Source organism: Papio anubis, chromosome 14, assembly GCF_008728515.1.
Source record: "Papio anubis isolate 15944 chromosome 14, Panubis1.0, whole genome shotgun sequence".
In the NCBI taxonomy this organism is placed as follows: Eukaryota; Metazoa; Chordata; class Mammalia; order Primates; family Cercopithecidae; genus Papio; species Papio anubis.
Window position 1 is genome coordinate 74581124 of NC_044989.1, and position 23723 is coordinate 74604846.

General features: G+C 43.4%; 1 protein-coding gene across 3 annotated transcripts in view; it reads right to left on the reverse strand.

The window, feature by feature from the left end:
* Positions 1 to 23723, reverse strand: part of LOC101014941 (electrogenic sodium bicarbonate cotransporter 4) — a 129691-nt gene that overhangs the window by 103731 nt on the left and 2237 nt on the right. For 2 of the 3 annotated variants that reach the window (XM_031655287.1, XM_031655286.1), the window contains exon 2: positions 18426 to 18546. The gene's annotated coding sequence lies outside the window, so the exon portion shown is untranslated. Of the gene's footprint in view, positions 1 to 8654; positions 11539 to 18425; positions 18547 to 23723 lie in introns of those variants that run through there. The other variant, XM_031655288.1, reaches the window with a different exon arrangement.

The window sequence follows — 23723 nt, forward strand, 5'->3', positions numbered from 1 at the left end:
ACGGAGAAGAATGAGGCACTGCTGGATGACAGTCCCTCTACTTAAGCGACCCAGAGCCCAGGGAAGCATCTTGGGCCTTGGCAGAGCTGCCACTGGAGCCATCATTTGACAAACACAATTGGGACTCATTGAGGCCACAGAGGAAATGTGGGTACCTAGGAACTCATTCTTCAGACAGATCCCCAAAGGGAATCAGAACCAGCATGCAGCCAAGCAAAGGCTGCCCCTTCCTTCCCCTCTCCCCAGGCTGTACTTCCTTAGCCAAGGGACAGTTCTCTGATCACCTCAGCCAACCTAAGCTACCCTGGAAAAATACTTCTCACCCTGTGCCCCTGTGCCTCTTGGTCAGAGCGTATGTCACTGGCTGGGCCAAGTGATCTTCATGTCAACCTAAATGAGAGGGCTATGGAAAGACATCCCTCTAGAGACATCTGGGAGCTGATTAACTAACAAGAACATGGAGACACCAGCACTGTGTGATCAAAAGATATAATGGAGGGAAAGATTTCATTTTCAATAAAAACAAAAACCCTAAAACATCTAGAAATAAACTCACCTAGACATGCATGTTTTATATGAGGACACATGGCAAAACTTTGCTAAGAAACATATAATAAGACATCATATTTCTGGATGGGAAAACTGAATAGGGCAAATATGCTTAAGTTCAGACATTTATATATATTTTAAATACAATTCCAAGGGCATTTTGAAGGAAAATGACCCAAAAAATCATGGCTAAAGTATGAGCTTAGAATTTATTGAGTTTTTACTATGTGCTAGGCTCAGGGCTGAGAGCTTTACATACTTGACCTCAATTAATCCTCACAGCAACCTCAAGAGGTTTCTTTTCTCTCTTTCTCTCTCTCTCTCTCTTTTTCTTTGTTTCTTTCTGAGACAGGATCTCACTCTGTCACCCAGGCTAGAGTGCAGTGGCACTCTCACAGCTCCCTACAGCTTTGACCTTTCAGGCTTAAGCAATTCTTCCGCCTCAGCCTCCCAAACATCTGGGACTATAGGCAGATGCCACACCACACCAGGCTACTTTTTAACTTTTTGGTAGAGATGAGGTCTCAATATGTTGCCCAGGCTGGTCTCGAACTCCTGGGCTCAAGCAATCCTCCCACCTCGGCCTCCCAAAGTGCTGGGATTACAGGCGTAAGTCACCACGCCTGACTGAGGTCATTATTAATATTTATGAAAGACAGGTTGGGAAAGTGATTAAGAGCAGGAGATCACATGACTTTGGACAAGTTACTTATGACTGTGGGAAGTGGCTTCCTCATCTGGAATGATAGCAGCTATCCCATAGGTTTATGGTCAGTATTAAATGAGGTAACATACATGAAACATTGAGAACAGTGCTTGGCAAGTAGAAGCACTGACATGAACTACTATTATCTTCATTTACAGACGAAGAAACTAAAGCGTAGAGAGGATAACATAATTTGTCCAAGTTCACACAGCTGATAACTGGCTGCCCTGGCCTGGGGGATGGAAGTAGGGAGTCTTGCCTACAAGATCTGAAAAATTATAAAATCATAATAGTTAAAACAGGAAGCACATCTTGTATAAGATATTTTTACATGCCTTGCAAGATCATGTTCTGAAATATTAGTCAACGCCTTCTCCAGCCTGATATTCCCTTTACCTCTCTCCCTTCCCTGCCTCAAATAACCAGGCCATTCTATGCTCAGTGCTGCAGGGAATGTGTGTGAAAACAGAAGGAAGAGGTAAGGAGCCTCTTTCCTTAGGGGAATAGAAAAGACTTCTGGCCTAGACCAAAGTGTGGGAGAAAATGATCATGAGAAAGATCAAGGCGTTTCCTGCCCCTCATATCCAAGAAGAATTCCCCAGAGCAAGGACAAGGGCCGGAGGGAAGTTGAGAAACATTGACTTTACTAGGTCCTGGAGGTTGAGGTCCCAATCCCTGCTCCCTGGGCTGAGCCCCACAGAGAAATCAGCATCCTTCACAATCTGTGGATCTGAGAGCAGAGAATAGAATGGCTACTGGGTGTATCTAGGCCAAGAGGACCCTAGGCAAGCTCCCTGAGGCTGCTTGAAGAGGTGGAGAGAGACTTAGACCTCCACAATAACCTGCAGGCACCAGGACCAGATGGGACAAGGATAGATGACATCAAGGGCAGGACCCTTTGTAGGTCACTGAGGGTCTAGAACCCTGCACTCCACCCCACCCCAAATCCAAAATGGAAACTGCAAAGGAAACTCAGAACTGACTGAGATTAAGGGTCAGCACCTTTTTAAAGAGTGGGGCTCAAGTATAGATGAAGGAGAATTTTAGACACAAACTAATTTTTGTTACACACTTGAGTTTAGGGGCTGAAACTGGTATTCTAAAGGATAGATTTTTAAGAAAATAGTGTTGGGGAAATGCACTGTTTAAAAAATCCATTTAGAAGAGAAAATTGGGCAGTGAACAAAGGCAGCAACTTAAAATCATTTGTGGGGCTCAGCACATATTATTGATCTCTGCTCTGAAATTAAAGGTAATTGTTCCTTAAGATTGAGCTGAACTTGCACCCCATCTGCCTTGGACAGTAATCATCTGCCCCTATTGTCTTGGCTTCATAATTAGTCGTGCTCCTTTCATTCTCAAAAGGGTCCCAGTTTGAGCAGTAAATTAAGTGGTTACTCTGCTTAAGATCTTTAAATGAGAGTGATCCCATGGGTGGGCTGACTCTGAACTAGGTATTGTGAAACAGAAAGTAAGACTTTCCAGGCAGGTGTGGCTGGAGGCCAGTGGGACCCGACGTGGAGCCTCTGGAGGGCACAGAACCTCAGGTGGATGGGAAAGGAAGGTAAGGTAAAGGGCAGGTGGGGTGTCAAGAGAGGGTCAGGTGCTGGGTAGTTAAGAGGACAGTGGCGAGATCAGAGTGGAATGTTTGAATTTAATATTTCAGAGATGGAGCAGCTAAGGATAATGGTGCGGCCCAGGTTTTGACCATAGGCACAGGAGGGAGAAATGGAGGCAAATGGAGGCCTGATTGTGTTTGGGGACAGGAATTGGGCACTGGGGAGACACATGGATGGGGTTTGTCTCTACTCTTGTATTCTTTTCAAATGTTGAATCTTGTAACTGTATTAACTATTTTAAAAATCTATAAGTAAAATTAAAATGTAAAGGATTCCATGCTACCTTGTCCATTGATTATTCTAGGTCAACAGTGGAAGCATTTTATCAAGTTTTTAAAACCCCATTATAAAACAAATGGCCTTTAAACATTTGAAAACATGCTCAACTTCATTCATTTAAAGAAAAAGAAGGCAAATCTGAGCCACAATGAAATACCATTTTTCACCTTTCAGATTGGCAGATATCAAGAAATTTTTCAACAGTGAGAGAGGAGGGCAACGGGCCCTCATACATCTACTTGCAAGTGAGATGCAGATAAGCACAGCCTTGATGGGGCCGGTTTGGCTGTATTTATATAACTTTAAAATGGACATACCTGGCCAGGTGCAGTGGCTCACGCCTGTAATCCCAGCACTCTGGGAGGCTGAGGCAGGTGGATCACTTGAGGCCAGGAGTTCAAGACCAGCCTGGCCAACATGGTGAAACCCCATCTCTACTAAAACAATACAAAAGTTAGCCAGGCGTGGTGGCTATAGTCCCAGCTACTTGGGAAGCTGAGTCATAAGAACTGCTTGAACCCATTAGGCAGACGTTGTGGTAAGCCCAGATTGCACCACTACACTCCAGCCTGGGTGACAGAGCAAGACTCTATCTCAAAAATAAATAAATAAAAATAAATAAATAAATAAAATGGACATATCTTTTGGTAACAGCAACTCTTTATCTGGAAAGTTATCTTACACTCCCACCTGTGGACAAAAACAGAGATGTGGTTTGGGACAGTTACTCACCTCCCTGTGCTTATGTCATAGTTATAGTGAGAATTAAATATGATACATGGGAAGGATTTTAACAAGGGCCTGGCACATGGTAAGCATTGGCACATGGTAAACGAGGGCCTGGCACAGGAAATACTGGCTGTTATCGTCAGAGCATTGTTCATGGTGGCAAAACATTGGAAACAACCTGAATGTCCATGAATAAAGGACTGATTTTAAAAAAAGAAAGAAAAACAAGTTTTGTCTCTACTTTGGAAAGCCATGAAACTTTTAAATAGAATGAGGATATTCTTTAAATGGTGCTATTGAATGATTTTTTTGGAAGTATTGTTAGGGGAGGGAGAGCATCAGGAAGAATAGCTAATGTCTGCTGGGCTTAATATCTAGGTGACAGCAAACCACCATGGCACACATTTACCTATGTAACAAACCTGCATATCTGGCATATGTACCCCTGAACTTAAAATAAAAGTTGAATAAAAAAATAAAAAGGTTTTTAAATTTTTTAAAAAGAAATATTGTTAAGTAGGAAAAAGAGAAAGTGTAGAAGAGTGCTTATGGCTGTCATCATGCCTGTGTAGAGGGTGCCTATGGGCACGGTGTGGTCTCTCCAGGGAAGAGGTCACAGAAACTGGTTACAGTGATGCTTCCTGGAAGGGGAACCTGGAGGTCGGGGCTCAGGGAACTCTATGACTTCTTGTACCTTTTATACTAGTAGTCCACTATGCAGAGGTATTCCCTATTCAAGAACAATTAAATAAATTCCACTTCTGGGTATATACCCGAGAAAACTGAAAGCCAGGATTCAAACAGATAGTTTGAATTATATGCCAATGTGCATATCAGCATTCTTCACAATAGCTAAAAGGTGGAAACAACCTAAGTATTCATCGACAGATGGATAAATAAAATGTGGTATATACATACAATCGTGATTCAGCCTTAAAAAGGAATGAAATTCAGACACATGCTACAACATGAATGAACTTAAGGACATCATGCTAAGTGAAATAAGCCAGACACAAAAGGACAAATACCGTATGAGTCCACTTACAGAAGTACCTAGAATTGTCAGATTTATAGATACAGAAAGTAGATTAATGGCTACCAGGGCCTGGGGCAGTGGGAAATGGGGAGTTAATGTTTAATGGGTACCAAGTTTCAGTCAGTAATGATGAAAAAGTTCTGGAACTGGATGGTGGTGATGGTTGTATTATACAACGTGAATATAATTAATGCCACTGAATTGTACATTCAAAAATAGTTAAAATGGTCAATCTTATGCTTATTTTGCCATAAAAGGAAATCATGTAAAGAAAATCAGATAAAGAAATAAAAATATTCCTTTATCACTTTGATTGGAGCTATGTTAAATGTAGATTAATCACAAAGAGCTGTGTTGTATGAGCAACAACAAAGAACAGTCCTATCCAAAAAAGGGCTTTTGTTCTCCAAATTCTAGCATTTAAACCTGCTCTGCTTTGCTGGCTGGCTTTTTGGGAGTTCATGTTTCTGAGCAGGGATGAAAGGCTGAACCAGAACCAGGGGAAGAGGGTAGCTTCATCCAAGATGGAGAAGTGGGCAGGAAAGAGATGATGGGTGGGGGCAGAAGCAGAGAAATTCCCATGGGGCCATGAGGATGAGATAAATGGGGCGGGTGTACGAAAGGGATTCTGACAGGGGTGGAGAAAGCTGGCCTTTGAGGGGAATAACAGAGGAGTTACAGGAACCTGTAAAACAATCACCATGTTCCACTGGTGAGCTGGAGATCACAAACGTGTAGTTTTCCTATTCCTCTCGCCTCTTCTCTTCCAGGCAACAACCCTGAAGGGGTTGAGGACCCTGGTTAGCTAAATGAGTGAGGAAGAATGGAAACCAGGGACTCCCCATCCAGAGCACCATCCACCATGGGCCTCTGTTCTTTAGCAGCACCAGAAGAGGCTCCACTCCAAGTCAGGATTGAAGTGGTATCATTAGATAGGGCTGGAAATTATAATCATTAAAATGAGACTGAGACCAAGGGTGGCTGGAACAATCTTGTGACTTGCCTAAATTTCATTCAGGGGCAAAGCAAGAGCTAATCCCACAGAATAAATGTAAAAGAGGCTGGGTGCAGTGACTCACGCCTGTAATCCCAGCATTCTGGGAGGCCGAAGTGGGTGGATCACCTGAGGTCAGGAGTTCAAGACCAGCCTGGTCAATATGGTGAAACCCCATTTCTACTAAAAACACAAAAATTAGCCAGGTATGGTGGTGTGTGCCTATAACCGCAGCTACTCAGGAGGCGGGAGAATCGCTTGAACCCAGTAGGTGGAGGTTGCAGCAAGCCAAATATTGTGCCGCTACACTCCAACCTGGTGACAGAGCGAGACTCCATCTTTAAAAAAAAAAAAAAGAATAAATGTAAAAGAGCAGTAAAAGCAAAAATCAGGCTGCTTTCTGATTTTACCACATAAATCATGTTTGTTCAATGGAACAGTGCACAATATTAGCTTTAATTGTAAATTAATATTCATCTGTTAAATAACCTTCTATCTGACTTTGGATTTTAAGCTTTCTGAGGTCAAGGACCATGTGCTGTTTAACCCCACACTGTTCCCACAGCCTGGCAGGCTGCCTCAAATGTACTCAGGGGGCACTGAGATGGCTGCTGACTGAATTGCTGACCAAGAGAGATTCATCAGGCAGCCCATGCCATTTCTGTGCTCACACCGTGCCCAACACAGAGCAAGGAATCATAAGTCCTGGGTGGCTTGAATTGACTCTTCCTGAAAAAGAGTCTGTGATCTAGGAAGTCCAATCTAGGAAGTTGCAGATTGCCTAGACTTAGAGCAAGAGGGACAGAAAGGAAGTAGGCATGGATGGTAATTTTGGTTTTCCATCAGGGCTGCTCTCACTCTGGAGTAAGGACAGGAAGGCTAAGACACAAAAGGGGGACTCAGCCCAACCCAGCTTATGTCCTATGATACCAGAAGGGAGCATTGCAATGACCTATTAAACCTCAAACCAAGCTGAATCCATTTTTGAGTAAGAGACTCTTACAGGGCTCCTGTTCTCAAAACTATATAAAATTGTCCAAATTACGTACTTCTGGGATAATAAATTAGCAGAAGCAGCACACAGCCCACCTCTCAAGATAGGGAAGTAGGCCGGGCACAGGGGCTCACGCCTATAATCCCAGCACTTCGGGAGGCCGAGGCGGGTGGATCACGAGGTCAGGAAATTGAGACCATCCTGGTTAACACGGTGAAACCTCGTCTCTACTAAAAATATAAAAAATTAGCCAGCTGTGTTGGCGGGAGCCTGTAGTCCCAGCTACTAGGGAGGCTGAGGCAGGAGAATGGCGTGAACCTGGGAGGCAGTGCTTGCAGTGAGCCGAGATTGCGCCACTGCACTCCAGCCTGTGCGACAGAGTGAGACTCCGTCTCAAAAAAAAAAAAAAAAAAAAGAAAAAGAAATAGGGAAGTAGATCTCAAGTAGCTCAAGAAACAAAGTTTTCTACAGACGAAGGATGAAGGAAGGAAACCCAAGACCAGTTGATTCTGGTTTGGGAAATGATAACATTGGAGAACACACTCTACTGTCTGTTTCTTGTGACATCCTTTGTGCTAAAGTTATCTCCTTTGTTGACATGGCCACCATCCCTACTTCTAGTGCACTGGAGGTAAAAGAGATGTATGAGTGTCTCCATTGCTAAGTGTTTGGTTACTCCCTCCTGGGAGATGAACTTGACTGGAGTGGGTGTGGGCAGGCATTCAGTCAAGCAACAAGCCACTCACTGAGTGCCATCAATGGGGTGGGAAAAGATGACTCTCCTTAGACTGGTCCATCCAAAATAAAGGAAGTGGGGAGAGCGTAGCTGGGTGGTCTTCAGGGTACTCCTGGAAACATCCCTCAGCTCATGAGCTCACAGCTGAATTCCAAATCCTGGGATGCCTGCTTGGAAGGAAACTAAAACACCATTTCTCAGGGACAGACGCCCACAAAGCTAAGGGCACTGGGTTTCTAAGTCAGGATTTCATCACGGGCTGGAGGACCCTTTTTTCAGAAAGTCAGCTGATCTCCAGGACTCCTGATACATAAGAACTATGCAGTCTGTCACTTCTAGGGAGAGAGATGGGGACTAGCTCTGGTTCCTCATGCATTCCTTCCCTCTCACTCCCTAAAGACCTCAGGAAACAAATCCTTGGTAATGATGCCTTCTTGGAACCAGAAAGCTTAGTTGAAGTGTGGATTCTTATACAAGTCGAATGTTTTCTGGACTCCTAGAAGACTCAGAGGAGACACCATAAGTAACCCTTATTGAATTGGAAGACGTGTGAAGTACTATCAACCACTGTGACTTCTATGGCTCAAGAACACGGCATTTAAGAGGGGCAGTTAGACCTCTGCACAGGGGTCAACTAGATATAGGTCTCAGTCCCTGACTTTAGAAGTCTGACATTCCACATATGTGCATACACACGCTCCCCTCACAGAGGAAACTGGAGTAGGGGGACAGAGCAGAACAAAATCGCAACACTACTACAGAAAAACCTTGTCATTTCGTTACTTGTCCTTTGCTATGTTGGAATAGTTACAGATTAATTTCAACAATCAGATTACTCCTTATCTTTGCTCTAAGTCTTGTACAGGCCTTTAGCAAAAAGCAATAAAATTCTCACCTGAATCTCGGTGGGCTGGGGAATCTGCCTATACTATTCAGTTGGTTCACTCACATCCCCAAACCAGAACCTACAACCACTCTGTAACTTTATTTATGTAAAATCCACTCTACTCACCCCAGTGCAGTGGCCTGTGGCTCCTGGGCCTTGACTCCAATTCCTTTAGGGTGGACCTTGCAGTTGGAATCATCCACCTCTCGTTTTTTCTACCTCTGCTATTAACATAGCCCCTCCTCTATTGTCTCATCAACTATTTTCAAACCAAAAAGTCTTTGTCTATTCATAGCCACTGTAAAAGTAACATTCATTTTTCTGTTTTTTAATCTAATGTCTGCGTCTTCAGTGGTTCTTACTGGCTAATCTAATCAGTGTGTTCTAGGGAGGTTTATTCCTTGCCTGTTCAGCTTGTCCCAGCACAATAAAGCTAAGGCATTTGTCTGGGGAGAATCAGCTCTTTTAAATCAGACAATCCTCAGGAAAGATGTCAGCACTTTTGCCTCTTTACTCCATGGGCCCGAGATTCAGGAGAACGTTCCACATTCCACTGCCACGCAGCTCTGCAAACCCCAAATCCTGACTCTCTGGAGAAGGATATGGGCAAGGAAAAAAATAAGGCATTTGAACAAACCAAACCCTGCAAGAAAAACTTTGCATACTTAGTGATTTTTCTAGGTTTATCCTGACTTTTGGCCTCTTTTTTTATGAATTCCATTTTTGTTTAAGTGAGAAAGATATGGTGAGAGAGACATAGTGGAAAATGGGAAGTTTGGAGGAAGATGGGAAGGAAGAAGAGAGTCAGTGAGTAGGAAGTGAGAATTGGGAGTGGAGGGAGTGAGGGACGCAGCGCTGAGGGACAGGGAAGAGGAGCATGCCAGGAAGGCGCAGCATCTCTGGACACCTAGCATGGGGCCTGGTGTTTGCACACATTTCCCCTCATTGAACTCTCAACAGTCCAGCAGGGAGAACTCTCTCATCCCCAACCTTACAGGGCTGGAACAGAAGCTCAGAGACTTACAGACAGGAAGAAAAGCAGGAGCTAGAAGCCCCATTTAAAAAGCAACTCTGCCCCTCTTCTTCCACAGTCTCTTCTGTGGCTTCTCTAAGGGTCTTCAGCCTCCTTATTTCAGGGTTGACCTTCTGTTTCAGATAAGAAATTTATCTTCTGGTTGGATGTCCTCACTTTCTTCCTAGATCACGTGGAGTTTTCCCTTAGTGGAAAAGCCTCATTCCTGGATCTAGGGCCTGCTGGTGGCAGACATGTGAAAGAACATGTTTTGGAGGCCATGCCCAAGACAACACATTAACCCAACATTATAGTTTCTGTTAATAATCCATGGAATCAAAGACAGGCAAGACTAGGGAGATCAACACATGCTGGGTCACCAGAGGTTTTCCTGGTTTTAGCACAGAAGATCTGTGACCCAGGAAACTCCTTAGTCCCAGGAAGAGCAGCACAGCCTAGGCCAGAAACAGTTTCGGGCCTTAGGGAATTTCCAGCTGGTTGGGAATTCAACAAATTCAGAAGAGTGTGAGGCTCCAAAAAGAAGCACAAAGTGAGGGAAGGGTTCAGTGAAAGAAAAATCACCCTTGTTTGGAGGATTACTTTGTTCCACAAATGTTCATGGCTTACCTACTGGCCCTGTGTGTTAAAGAAAAGCTTCGTGGAGAAAATGGCCTTGGAGATGCAGTGAAGGGGTAGGATAGAGGTAGGATTTAGAACAGCAGAACTATCAAAGGGTATCTGAGGCAGATGGAAGAAGCCACAAAAAATAAAGATGTAAGAGGTGGGAGAACATAGCATAAATACCCTGAGAACTAGAGAGCTATTTCCCTGGCACAGGGCACGTGTGGGGAAATAAAGGTTTGGGCCTGCGAAGATAGGCTGGGTATTCTATGGAGAGGTGTAAACATCAGCAAACATGTCTGAAGTGAAAGGAATGTGGAATGGGACTTGGTACAAGAATGGAATAATTGGCTTCACAGTGGATTGTAGCACAGGTAGAAAGACCAGTTGAGATGTTACTGCCAAGCATTCAAGTGAAACCCTTCGGTTTCTACCTACCAAGGTTTTGTTCAAATCATTTGGACATTTATTTCAGATACTTTAGGTTTGGGATTTTTTTGTTTCTCATTTCACACAGGAATTTGAGGGTGAGCTTCATCTGGTTTGGTGAGGGTATAGGAAGGTATGGGGCAGGGGCTGTCCCTCCAGGATGCACAAAGGGAATAGGTTTGCAGGCTCAGGAATAGGGAAGAGGACCTGCCCTGGCAGCACTGTGCTTTCTTCCTTGTGTCTAGTGTCTACTGGGAGTTGGCTGTTGCACTGCCTGTCTTCCTGTCCAGCCCTAATGCCTGGTTAGCCGTTAACCAAAGTATGTTCCTTACTTCTTTGAGAGCCTTTCTACCTTGCTAGAGAAAGACAGTCATTTGAATGTTCTCTGTGAGCAAAGGAAAAGGCAGGGTGGTGGTGTGAGACCACAGCCTGAAGTCCCCTGATTGCCACCACCTGCTACAATATCCTGCTGCCACTCCCCAGTTCTGCTGTCTCTGAGCCTCAGTGTCCCACATGAACCAGGCGACTGAAGTGGGGATGGCGGATTTTCTCCCAGAAGGGAAAGTTCTAGGCATCAGGTCCAAATAAGTGTACTGTAAACCCTTCGTTGTATTCCAGCACTGCTTTGGAATGTTTTTTTTTTTTTTTCGCTTTGGATATTTTTCCTTTTTACTTTTTTTTTTCCAGTTCTCTCATGAGGTTGCATACTTTACTTTTTTCATTTAAAAAACGTAATTCCAGTTGGACTTAGGGAGGAAAGAGAAGTAAATGTAACAGTTCACTTTGCCATCTTAAACGAGTTTTTTACTTAAGGTTGATTTAACGTGGTAATTATATTTTTTGTGAATTTCCTAGTCATGTATATGTTTCTCTTGATGTGTTTCTTTTTCCTATTTATTTATTTTTGAGACAGAGTCTCACTCTATCACCCAGGCTGGAGTGCACTGGCCACCATCTTAGCTCACCTCTGCCTCTTGGGTTCAAGTGATTCTTGTGCCTCAGCCTCTCAAGTAACTGAGATTACAGGCATGCGCCACTACATCAGGCTAATTTTTGTATTTTTAATAGAGACAGGGTTTTGCCATGTTGACCAGGCTGGTCTCAAACTTCTGGCCTCAGGTGATCCACCTGCCTCAGGCTCCCAAAGTGCTGGAATTATAGGCATGAGCCACCATGCCCAGCTTCTTTTTCCTATTTATTTGTAAACGTTACTTATCATATGTTATAAATATTTTTCTTTTTCTTTTTTTGTTTTTAGAGAAAGGTTCTTGCTCTGTCACTCAGGCTGGAATGCAGTGGCGCGATCACAGCTCACTAAAATCTCAAACTCCTGGGCTCAAGCAATTCTCCCACTTCAGCCTCCCAATTATAAATATTTTTCTGTTTGTCATTTGTCATCCAATTTTGTTTACAGTCTTTTTTCTTTTCCTTACAGAAAGGTTTAATATGGGGTGTGTGTGTGTGTGTGTGTGTGTGTGTGTATTTTAATAAAGTCAAATTTATCCATATCATCCTTTAAGGTTTCTAGTTTTGTTGTCAATCTTAGAAAATTTTTAGCCATCCCCAACTTTATATACAAAATAAATTTTCTTTATGTAGAAAATCTGTATGTTCTAATACTCTACTAGTTATTTTCCGGTATTGCTTTGTATATTTAAATATTCAGTCCAACTGGACTTTGTTATATGGTGTAATATGAGGATTTAACTTGTTTTTCCCAAGTGTTAAATCACCATTTGTAAAATTATGTACCCTGTACCCACCATTCTACACCCTCCTTCCCAAAGGGGCAGACTGAAATCCAGCCGAGGGGACCCATCGTGCTTGATCACATACTAACGTTTCTGTGTGCTTGAGTCTGTTCTCAACCAACCAACCTGACAGTAGGTCCCGCACCTAGTTTCCCTTTCTTACCACTCACTCATCCCTCAAACCATCGTGTTTTGATTTCTGCTCTTTACTGGTCCACAAACATTTCTGTGGCAAAGCTCATCATCAAAGTTCTAATTGCCAAGTGGACAATTAGACAGTGGACACTTTTCAGATCTTTGCTTGACAGACTTCTCTATTACAACCGATGTTATTGACGATTCTTTCCTCTTTTTTTTTTCTTCCTGTTTGTTTTGCTTGGTATATTTTACGACTTGTGGCCCATTCAGTATGTGCATATTTATCTTTGTTAAATAAGGCCACAGTGTTTTCCAGAGTGGCTGTAGCACTTCACACCCCTACCAGCAGTGTGTGAGTGTCTAACTGGATTATTTAAGGATGAGTTGGGAGACCTGGGATGCTCTGGTTTTCTGCCCCCAGGCATGTGCTCAGTGTCCCCTTTGTACTGTCACCCCACAGATCTCCTCTCTCCTGTGAGCTTGAGTCCTGCTGCTAGCCTAAGCCAACCCCACCACTATCACTACCAACCCCCAATACAAACCAAGAGAGAGCTTTAAAGACTCACCTTCCCAAAACCCTGTTTTTGCATTTTGTTCCCTGTTCCAGAATTGTCAGTAGCTTCCCAATGCAGTTAAATACAGTCTGAACTCTTTGGATTGGCACTAACAGCGTTCTCCTGTCTGGCTTCCTTGTTCCTTGCCAGCCTTATTTCTCTCCCCGCTACACCCTCCTCCCCAAAGGGGCAGACTGGAATCCTGCCAAGGGGACCCATCCTGCTGATGAGGCTGTAAACCAGTACAGCCACTCTGCAAAAACAATGTGGCAATATTTAATAAAGATGAAAATACTCATGAGGAATGACCAAGCAATTTAACTCCTTAGAGAAACTTTTGCATATGTGTGCCAAAGCACATGAACAAGGGAGGATATTTATATAGCATGGTTTGGAGGTACCTGAACTCGGAAGCAACCCAAATGTCCACTGGTAGTGGAATGGGTACATTCTGGTCTCTTCACCCTCCTTCACTGCCCTTGCCTCCTCACAGAACTTACACGGCAATTTTTCAAATATGTCTTCATTTAAAACAGGAGCCCAACTACCTACTTTCCAAAATAGAGAGCATTTTTTTCCACTGAAAAATGAATTTCCAATATCACTATGTTAATATGTATAAAAACTGGCCAGGTGCAGTGGCTCATGCCTGTAATCCCAGCACTCTGGGAGGCCATGGCAGGTGGATCACAAGGTCAGGCCAACATAGTGAAACCCCGTCTCTACTAAAAAATACAAAAAATTAGCTGGGTGTGGTGGTGTGCGCCTGTAACCCAGCTACTTGGGAGGCTGAGGCAGGAGAATCACGTGAACCTGGGAGGCGGAGGTTGCAGTGAGCCGAGATCGCACCATTGCACTCTCGCCCAGGCAACAGTGCAAGACTGTCTCATTTAAAAAAAAAAAAAAAAGTATAAAAATTTTGTTAAATGGTGTGATATTTTTTAAAATTTAAATATATATCTAGGTTTTCAGTTCTACGTTGTCAAATGCATACAGTCTATCCTTTGCTTTTTGCTTTTTACAAAGAAGTACCAAGATGAGTTAAAAGTGATTTATCTCAGATTTTGTTCACTGAGGCTTAGAGTTTACCCCATGAGTTCATAAGGGTTCAGTTCCACCTATTGTTCCTTGCTCAATTGTTTGAGTAGGTCCTGATTACCTGCCAGATGGCCAGTCCTGGGCTGATCTTTTCTACTAAGATCAGAAGGGTCTCTTCTGGCAAGGCAAGCCTGGCTTGTACTCCCTATGGAAACTTGACTAGCCATGGCTGCAGCTAGAGGGCCCAGCCAAGGATCTTTCCAAACCAAGTGCCTTTGGCTGTCAAATATGTAGGTAACTAAAACTCCAATATCTGAGGGAGGACAGTCTGCCCTATCTGAACTCCCTTGTCTTTTAGAAAGGGTCAAATAGTAGTCTAAGCAGTGGGAGAGAATGAACACTTTTCTCCTCGTGTCTCTGTCAAGGGCAGGGATCACTAAACCATTAGTAATGATGTAGTTTTTAAAGTACATTAAATCAGCTAAGTTAACTGTTAAACCATAAGTTCACCATCCTTTTTTCTTTTTTGCATTCCATCTGTTATGCAAAATCCCCAAATTTTCATTGATATGAAATAAAAACGTAGAAATAACAGGCATGCCACGCCATCAAGAGACCAACCGCTACCTCATCCAATATTTCACCCCTGTCCACCCCAATTGCTTTGATCTCTTTCAATGGGTGACTTCACAGAACTGAGATGCTAGGCCTCACCAAGATGGTGACTTTTATGGCCAGCCTCTCTGGGATGAGTAGGAATTAGCATTTCCCACAATTCCCGGGTGATGCTGATGTTTTAGTCAGGAAATCACTGCTCTAAACCCAACTAACAATTTACAGAAAATAGAGAAGACAGAAGAATGTATTAACATCATGAGGATGCATTTTAAGAAAATTCAGATTCTGAGAAATAGTTCTTTCAACAAATAAATTATAAGGAAAAATCAAGCAAGAAAGAACCTAGACTGCCTGTGAATGGCCACTGCATTCCAGCCTTGGCAACATAGCAAAGCCCTTCTCTGAAAGAAAGAGATGATGATGACAAGGAAGAGGAGGTGGAGATGTTTCTAAGCTCAGGACTGCAAGAGACTGGACTGGAGGCCTCAATTTATGCCCAGCGTCATCTGGAGGGCACAAAGGGCAGAGCCAAGATGGTGGCCAAGGCACAGTACGAGCCTATCCTAGCTGGTGTCAATGTCAACTAGATTCTGTCCCAGGCCTCCAACAATGGCTACAGGCTGGAATGTGGACCAGCCTGATTAGTCTTCAAAAGAGAAGACTGCCTATGTCAACTCAAGTATAAAATATCAGGAGAGCTCTTTGCTCAGGCACCAGTAGAACAATATGCTGACACTGCTGAGACAGTGAAAGATTACAGCTTCTACTTTGTAATATGGTTCTAGGATGACACTGAGCAGGTATAGTGCTTTCATTGGCATTGGCTTCACAGATGAGGGTGACGCTTTTGACTTTAATTTCTTCCTGAAAAAGCACCTTAAATGGATAAAACAGATATCTGAGATGGCCATAGGATCTCTTGAAATGGACACTCATCCCAAGTTGGATCTGGGCTTTAAGGAAAGACAGACCATCAAGCTGAGTAATGGGAACATTACAACCAAGGAATGATGTGCTTCAGCCAGGTGCAGCGGCATGCACCTGTAGTCCCCGCTGAGGGCTGAGGCAGGAGGACCACTTGAGTCCAGGAGTTGGGGACTGTAGTGTGTTATGACTATGCCTGTGAATGGCCACTGTACTCCAGCCTTGGCAACATAGCGAAGCTCTTCTCTAAAAGAGAGAAAGAGATGATGGAGATGATGATGAGGAGGAGGAGGAGGAGGAGAAGGAGGAGGAGAGGTTTCTAAGCTCAGGACTGCAAGAGACAGGACTGGAGGTCTCAATTTACTCCCAACCCCATCTGGAGGCAAGTTACTCTTCCCCTCCATCCTCCAAGGATGTTGCCTCACCAGCTGTTCCAATTCTAACCACGGAGGGAGTGACGCAGATATCCTTTTAGGCTGTGATTCTTCTGCTCCTGTCATGACACCAGCACCAGCTGCAGTCTCTGTGAGCAATGACGTGGAGAGACTTTATAACCATTCTGTCCCAAACCTGACATCAGAGCCAACTGACTCCTGATCTGAATAGTACTGGCAAGACATCAAGGACAGACTTGAAGAACAAAAATGACCTTGAGAAAATGGGGCAGAAAATCACTTCTCTGAGGAAGAAAATGAAGAAGGAGCAGAAGGCGGATCTTATAAAAGAAAGACTGTTTCCTAAAGAATTATGATGTTTGATGTATGGGCTTGGGTATTATCAGAATCCTTACACTGAGCCAATGGATATTCCTAAAAATCTTGTTATAGAGTTCATCAATGTAATTATGAACTTCCAACACCAATTGGACAATCAGATCAAGTACAAGTTGATGATACTGTCTTCTTAATTTGAAAGGACCCAAGAAAGTTTGCTAGGGTTAAAAGACGTGGTTACTATGGATGAAGAATTGAAATAAGCTAGAAAAGCATCTGACAAAGCCAACTACAGATTTTGACACCTTTTATACTTTCTGAAGCTCCATTATTTTCTGGGACAACCATATATAGTAACTAAATATTTCTATAGTAAGGTCCCGATATCTAACCATGTAAATGAAAGATGAAGAAACAAAGTTTTCATATTTTCAATTTTACAATGTTGAGACTTTAACGCCTGCATTTATATTACCATACTTGAATTATTCAGTTTTAATGACCACGTGTAAAGGACCTTGCAAACTGTGCAGTTCCTTCTGACTTTTGACTACCTAAATGATGAAACAACACAATATTTGTGTCGAGTCTTTGTGCCACTGTAAGCTACACTACAGCTGTTTAATATATGCAGTCCAAATGGCACCTCTGACTCACCACAGCTGAGACACAGCTGTGTCATGTAGTCTTTAGTTTCTAGACAATATCAGACAAATTATTAAAGATTGTGAGCTGTTTTATGTTTCTCTTAAGTAGATACAGGAAAAGTCTATTTTAATAATGTTTGTATTAAAAGGTAATTTAATATTCTTTTCTTCCGATAGCAAGTGATTTTTTTGTAGAAACTAAGTTTCATGTGAAGGTTTCAGTGTTGGAAGGCTTTTTATTTTTATTTTTTGAAACAAAGTCTCATTCTGTCACCCAAGCTGGAGTGCACTGGTGGGATCTCAGCTCACTGCAACCTCCACTGCCTGGGCTCAAGCAATTCTCCCACCTCAGCCTCTCAAGTAGCTGGGACTACAGGCGCATCCCAGCACACCCAGGTAATTTTTGTATTTTTTTTTTTTGTAGAGATGGGGTTTCATCATGTTGCCCAGGTTGGTCTTGTCTCAAACTCCTTGACTCAAGTGAGTTGCTTGCCTTGGTCTCCCAAAGTGCTGGGATTACAGGCGTGAGCCATTGTGCCCAGCCTTTGGAAGGCTTTTTAAATTTAAAAGCTTTGAGGTTTATCCATACTATTTGTCAAGTTTTTGGAGAATTTATTTTCACAGATCAGATTAAAGCTTCTAAAAATAAATGCTTTTAGTTGGAATGGTGTTGCTTTAAAAGTTGGTGACAGAACAAGCATTTGGTATTAAACAAGTATTGTTTGATTAACATATTTGTTAGTACTATTATGAAAATGCATCCTTGTCTAAAACCATACGTGGCTATGGAAACCACTTTTGTAGTTCAGAATATACAGATTTTGTGTGCATTCAGCTATGTTACATGAAATCATCCCCACACTTAGCTTATAAGGATTGAACTTGCATTTAAAGGGATCAATGAATGTTACTGTTTGTGAAATGGAAAGTTTTATGTGCCACTTATAAACATTATCAATAAATCAGTACTTGGGAAAATTCTACTTTCTTAACCTATTGATACCAGGAATAATGTATGAAAAATTAAACAGAAATAAAATGACCTCGGGAGCAGGAATCTTTAGGAGGCTAGAAACCCCTTCCCTTCCCAGAACTACAATTACTAAACAATCTTTTTCTTAGCTTCCGCATTATATTCAAGCTGTTTTATGTCATTCCCCTTTGCAGTCACTTGCTGCGCAGCCAAGAGTGTATGCCATCTCCTACTCACGAACAAGCCAGGAACTAATGGGTCTTACCATACCTGCGGCTGACTATGGGGAAAAGACTCCTAATATTGTAAAATTTTTCTCCACCTTTTAAATTCCGTAACTTATTTCAGTCATCTCATGGTTCTCATGTACCCTTTGTGAAGTCCTATTTAGCAATTTCAGGGGACAAAAAAACAAAACAAAAAAACCCTTGCTACTTCCCACTCCACTAAGCCAATTCTCTGAAAATGGATAGACTTACCTCCAGTATTTATAGATCCCAAATTTTGATGGGTATGGAGAAAGATCTCTTATATACCCTTCTTCACCACATCCAGTGCTGAGTGCAGCTCCATCGCCCTCGTGTGTTTACATGTCTCTTCCTATGATACAAAGGTTGTGTTGGTAGCACCTCCATTTTTTGGTCAAAAAGTGCAACATCTTCAGCCAGTGGGTGTGGTTTAGATGATGGGAGTTCAAGGGGATGTTCTAAGTTATATTCTAGAAGTGTTTATTTTCTCCATCCAGCTGCTGCAACTGATGGAAGGCTTTGCTTTGTATTTGCCCCATTATTTAATCTAAAATTAAAAAGTTTAGAATTTAACCTGATTTGTGGAGCAGAGAGGTTGCAAGCACTTAACTCTCACTCAGTACCCATGTTGCCTTGCTACCTGGGTATCTGTCTGGCCCCCTTTCATAGACAGTTTTTTTCAATCCATTAGCACCTCAGTAAAAATCTGCTACATCTTTCATCATTTGTAATGATGGAGAGTCACAGCTTCAGCCATTTGACAGGTTTCTCAAGGTGAAGGCTTTGATATCCATCACCTAGAGCAGTGGTCTCCAACCTTTTTGGCACCAGGGACCGATCATGGAAGACAATTTTTCCATGGAATGGGGAGGAGGGGGAGGATGGTTTTGAGATGAAACTGTTCTACCTCAGACCACCAGGTATTAGTCAGATCCTCATAAGGAGCCCACAAGATCCCTTGCATGTGCAGTTCACAATAGGATTCACACTCCTATGAGAATCTAATGCCGCTGCTGATCTGACAGGAGGCAGAGCTCAGGTGATAATGCTCCCTTGCCCGTTGTTCACCTCCTGCTGTGCGGCCAGGTACCAGTCCACAGCCCGGGGACTGGGGACCCCTGACCTGGAGTACCTCAAAGCAAGTGACCCTCTCACTACTTTCCCTCTGCCCTGCTTTTTCTTATACACTGCTTGAAGAGAGCTCCCTTTTCTAGGTCAATGGGCATTACCTATTTGGTAATTGATAAGGGCAATTTGAGGAAGAAATAAGATACAACTTCTCTCCTTAGCACCTGTTTGGATGCTTACACTCTGAATGAAGGAAATAGGTTTTTTTTTTGTTGCTGTTTTTTTTGTTGTTGTTTGTTTTTGAGATGGAGTCTTGCTCTGCAACCCAGGCTGGAGTGCAGTGGTACGATCTCGGCTCACTGCAACCTCCACCCTCTGGGTTCAAGTGATTCTCCTGCCTCAGCCTCCTGAGTAACTGGGACCACAGGTGTGCACCACCGTGCCTGGCTAATTTTTGTATTTTTAGTAGAGACGGGGTTTCACCATGTTGGTCAGGCTGGTCTTAAACTCCTGGCCTTGTGATCCACCCACCTCGGCCTTCCAAAGGGTTGGGATTACAGGCATGAGCCACCACACCCGGCCAGGAAATTCTATTTAGTTTCAAAATATATTCTCTCTCCTTGCTGCGCAGGAGCAGCATGTTTTCCTGTTTTCATGTTTTCCTAATTTTGAGTCCATTTTTTTTTTCCATTGCACTCCCATTCTAGACAGCTCTATTCTCGCACAGCCATGGCAGGACATCTTTAAATTTAAACAGAAAATACTAAAAGGAAAATCTCTATAATCCCAGTGACTAAGTACTGGGAGCCTATGTTCTCAATCTTCCTCCATATTGTGTTATTTGTATTATTAAGGTGATAATGTTATGTATTTGAATTGCTGACACATTGAAAATGAAGCTTAAGAAGAATGTATATAAAGCAAACACTATATTAGTACAATAATGAGAAAATAAGGGGAAGCAGACTCAAAAGACATCTATTTGTAGTGTATTGTCTTTGTCTTAAATCTCATCCAAATAAACATACTGTAAAACAAAACAAAATGTTTATAAGACAACCAAGATAACTTGAATGCTGGATAGTTGATGAATTAACTTTTCAGGTGTGATAACGGTATTGTAGTTTTCTTTTTTGAAGAGCTGTATCTTTTAAGGATACTAAAATACTTTTTGATGAAATAAGGTGATGTCTGAGATTTGCTTCAAAACATTCTGGGAGTAGATGGGAAAGGGGATATAGACAAAACAAGATGAACCATGAAATGAACATATATTGTACATGTAAGTCATTACACTCTCCTCTCATTTGTATGTTAAAATTTCCCATAATAAAAAGTAACAAAACACAGGGTGAGAGACATCTATTTACTCTGGCACCCATTATTTGAGCAAGAAGAGTCCAATTCCCACATCCAAACTCCCCAGCCTTTGGAAAAGGAATGTAGGTCAAACGCCCCAGGCTGCCCCTCTGAGGACCTCTGTCCCTGGGAGTAGCAATACCTGTTTCGGGTGGCACAGATAATAGAGATGGAGGGAGGCTAGGTGAATGGTCATGCTACCCATACACATAGAAGAGCTGGCTACATGAAACAATAACCACAGAGAAGCAGGAGGGACCACTCACCCTCAGACTTAAGTGTTTTCCAGGTGCCCTGGGCCTACTTGACAGGGGCCAAGGTCACCTGTGCTGTAAAACTTCCACAGTACCGAGGCTATAGAGCATACCTGTTCCTAATTCACTTTTTGCCTCATGGCTGTGTAGGGTACACTCAGCTCTGGGGCCTGGTACATTCCCTAGGATTACCCAGCAGCAGATTTGGGTCTTTGCATTGCCCCACCCCTGATCCCCACTGAGGTAGAGCACTGAAAATGTGAACTAAGCAGGTGAATTCAAATTGTGGGAGTGGAGTGAGGGAGGTGCCACCATGTTTAGATTCTCTCTCTCAGCCTTGGCCTGCTAAAACGAGGAGGAAACAGTGCCTGGATGATAGAAAATAAGACAGTAGCCACCCACAGAAACAAGCTGAAAGCTGGGGCACAAAGGGCTACCTATCCTTCTTTTCCTTTTTTTTTTTTGAGGCAGAGTCTCACTCAGTCGCCAGACTGGAGCGCAGTGGCGCGATCTCGGCTCACTGCAACCTCCGCCTCCTGGGGTTCAAGTGATTCTCCTGTCTCAGCCTCCCAAGTAGCTGGGACTATAGGCATGTGCCACAACGCCCAGCTAATTTTTGTATTTTTAGTAGAGACGCAGTTTCACCATGTTGGCCAGGATGGTCTTGATCTCTTGACCTCGTGATCCGCCCACCTCGGCCTCCCAAAGTGCTGGGATTACAGGCATGAGCCACCGCACCTGGCCATGGCTACCTATCCTTTGGGGCTCAAAAGATGGTTATGTGTGTCACAAGTGTACATCTTGGGAATATGACTGCTTCTATTTTGTTTCCTTTTCATTTGTTTAGTATCGGCCTCTCCCAGGTATCCTTTTTTAAGCATCTGTATCAAGCATGTTATGTCATTTAATTTTCTCCCTGAAGATTACCTAAGATTATCACCTGAGGAAGGTGCTATTGGCCTATTACAAATAGAGAAACTGAAGTTGAAAGGTTAAGCACCTTCCCCACATTCAGACAGCTCAATAGTGGAAGAGATGGAATATAAGCCCTATTCTTATTTCACAAAGCTGCCTCCATGCTGGGGCAGGTAACGTTAATTCTAGGAAACTTCCCAAAACCCACCAAAAGAGAGAAGCTCCCAGGGAACAGAGTTGAGAATGTTTATATCCTGTCCCTGCCAACTGCCAGCCAGTCTGCTTGGTTCTCTCACACTGGCATTTCTGGCTTTGGATGAATCAAAGGTGGCTGTTACTATGCTATGCTCCATCCTTGGTACACAGAGCACCTCGCCAGGCCTCTCTGCTACCATCACATCCGAGTTTCCAGAAATCATTCCCTGGTCATCTGCCTGGCTATCCATTCTCCACAATCCCCATGAATGGATGCCACCCAGGGCACACAGTAAGCATGAGCTGCTGTCTCCCCTTTCTAGCCACCACAACCTAGTTTGTTTCCTCTATTCCATGGAGACTGCTCTGGCCAGCTCATCAGGCATCTCTGAATCACAATGGCCACTTCCCAGAACTTGACTGCCCTCTGAGTTTCTCAATCTCTCTCCTCCCTTGGCTCTGTGACAATGCTTTCTACCGGGGCCCTCTGCTTGCAGTGGATGCCCCTTCAGGCTGCAGGCTCTTTAACTCTCAGGGCTTCCCAGGGCTCTATCTTCCCTTCCCTCTGTATACTCTCTTGAGGTAACTTGCTGCTTCAGATTCTCTCAGCCTCACCTGACTCCCAGGTCTCCAGCTGCTTGCTGTGTGCTGACCAACTCCAACAGGCCGGTGACCACATTCTGTTCCCCTTGCCATTGCAGGACTTAGATTAAATGCCATGCCACAAGGCATGGGATCTGGCTTTCCCAGTGGCCAAGAAATATCATCCCAGCAAGAAAGTGGGGAGCTAACACTGGCTCCATGGCAAACTTTGGGCAGTAAAGCATGGGCAGGAAGCAGAGCAGGTGAATTTCCCCTCCATCCCTCCATCAATCCAAATACAATGTTCCAGCCAGTCATGGTGTTTCTGTGTAGCCTATCCAGAGACATCCAACATGGGAAAGTGACCAGCTGTCTTTGTGAGGCAGGAGCCAACTCACTAACACTAACCTTTGATTTTCTTTTCCTCCTTTCCCTCACTCTCACTGCTCTGAGACTTCACCCTCCAATAAAGTGCTAACACTAGCTTTGCCTAAGATTCGGTTTTCTAAGTAATTTGAATACAGACAGTAACCTCACCCAAACCATGCCTTTGACCACCATTGACACGTTCCCAACTCACTCCCCAGACTTTATCTTCAATCTGGACATTTCTGCTGAGCTCCAGACCCAGCAGGTTCCAACTGCCAAATGGACATCTCTGCTTGTACATTCTCAGAGGCACCTCAAACTCACGTCCAAAATAAAACTCATCTTCTGGCCGGGCACAGTGGCTCATGCCTATAATCCCAGCACTTTGGGAGGCCGAGGTGGGTGGATCCCTTGAGGTGAAGAGTTCGAGACCAGCCTGGCCAACATGGTGAAACCCTCTCTCTACTAAAAATACAAACATTAGCTGGGCATGGTGGCAGATGTCTATAATCCCAACTACTCAGGAGACTAAGGCAGAAGAATCCCTTGAACCCGGGAGGTGGAGATTGCAGTGAGCCAAGATCGTGCCACTGCACTCCAGCCTGGGCAACAGAGTAAGACTCTGTCCCAAAAACAAAACAAAACAAAAACAAAACAAAAACAAAACACCTCATCTTCCTCCTCCTCAAATACGTGCCCTTTACTTGTATTTGGTGGGATGCAGAGATGGAAGACACCCTAAAGGAACTCCTGTCTAAAGCGGGAGAGGAGTTAACTACACTTAAAA